We start from the raw sequence: 1,988 nt of genomic DNA, 5'->3' as shown, positions 1-1,988 counted from the left end.
TGGTCAGTCTCATGAGGGTGATTCTTGAGCCCGTACAGTACACGTTGTGGTATGATGAATGGAATAGACTGCTTCAGGCTGTTGTAGCTGAAGCAACTCGTGATAACAATCATCCGGCTAATGCACATGCAGGTCAAGGCCATGGAGCTCGGGTTGAAAGAAATACTCTCTTGCTCTTGAAGGTTTAGCAGATGATATGGTGGGGTCCCCAGAGGGTCAAGCAAGGGGGCTTAGAGCGGGGGAGTTAACTGCGCTTACAAATGCAGCCCTTCAGGCTCTGCGGACGGTGGCTAAGATTGCGGAGCCTGTGCTCCCGTGGTCTGACATCAAACAGGAGCCCTCTGAGTCGTTTTCTGATTTTGCAAATCGCTTGATTCGTGCCATTGAAGGGTCTGACCTCCCCAGGGAGGTCCAGCCTTTGGTTGTGATAGATTATCTCAAGCAAAAGTTGCTCCTGGACGTTCAGCAGATAATTAGGGGCCTCTGAATAGCCCAGGGGAGATTATTAAATATGTGCTAGATCATCAGAAGAATACGCCCTCGCATAATGATGGCTTGGCAACTGCCGTGCAGGGAATGGCTGCTTCGGTGCAAGGGATGGCTGCTTCGGTTAGCTCTGCAATCAAATCTGCAGTGATGGTGGCAGCTCACACTGAAGAGGAGAAGGGAAAGGTCCGTGTTTCAAGTGTGGACAGCATGGTCATTTTAAGTCACAGTGCCCTGAGAGAGCTGAGCAGAGCGGGTCACAGGGACTGGGGGAGCCTTNGAACAAAGAGGTCAGAAAGTAAATCCAACCCTAATGCTAATGTGACAAAGTCCAATTTGATAGCAAAAAGTTGTCCAGCTTGGATGAAAGACTGATATCTGGAGACACTATTTCATACTGTGCAGAGCAAATCTGCTGCTGCAGATACATGTATGTATATATATATATACCTACATACGATGACAGTTTCAGCAAGTAGTTCATTCAGTATTGTTTTTGGTTTCCCTGTGACTAGTCAAGAAACACAGGATGTTGGTCATCACTGGTGTTTTTAAGAAGGAATGAAAATATGCATTGGCTATAAACTACTGTTCTCTCGTCTTGAAGGTAAAAGAAGCAGTGTACATCCTCAATAATTTGTTATGGCTAGTTTCTCATCATCACAGGGCATCCTGTTGTTCTAGCTGTCCTTGCAGGTGGTATGGCTGCTTTTTTAGCTGCACTGTGTTTACGACCCTTCTCAGCTAACCAGCTGTAAATAACACTCTCTACATTTCCCCCGTTAGAACAATTTCAAGATACTGCCTATGGAATAACATTACTACTTATATTAATAACATAACTATTATAACTCAATCAAGGCCTCGATTGATAATACTCTAAAGGAAAGAAAGAAAAGACAAGTGAAAGAAAAAAGACAAGTCAAATACAACATAACAACATTATTGTTAAACGTACTAAAAGGAACAAACATGTTTGATCCCTGACTTTAGTCTAAGAGATCTAGTTTCAGTGACTTGCCAGCCATAATGTCTTTCTGTATTTTCTTTTTAAGTAGTTCTGTTTTACAGTATTACTGTTTTTCAATCTAGGCATACCAGATGAGACCTGCAATTATTTTCTTTGATGAAATTGATGGTCTTGCACCTGTTCGGTCTAGTAAGCAAGACCAGATTCACAGGTACTATGTTTTCTGTGTCTACATGGGATCTGCTGGGAGTGGGAGGGGAGATGATGACCACTTGATATTACTCATTAATTTAACCTGGAAACTTATAATTTGGTGCTCCTGAATTTAAGATTGTTTGAGGCAACAGTTGAAACAATTCTGTGACCCAATACTACAGGTATTAAACATCTCCAGGGAGGGGGCATCCACAACCTTGCTGGGTGGATCTGTTCCAGTGTCTTACCACCCTCACAGTGAAGAGTTTCGTCTTACTATCTAAATCTCCCTTCTTCCTTGTTGCTGTTGTTAGAAAAAACATAGAACAAAATAAAA

The sequence above is a fragment of the Coturnix japonica genome, assembly GCF_001577835.2.
Source record: "Coturnix japonica isolate 7356 chromosome 2 unlocalized genomic scaffold, Coturnix japonica 2.1 chr2random637, whole genome shotgun sequence".
NCBI classification, from domain to species: Eukaryota; Metazoa; Chordata; class Aves; order Galliformes; family Phasianidae; genus Coturnix; species Coturnix japonica.
The sequence above is the reverse complement of the archived record's forward strand: the minus strand, read 5'-3'. Positions refer to the sequence as shown.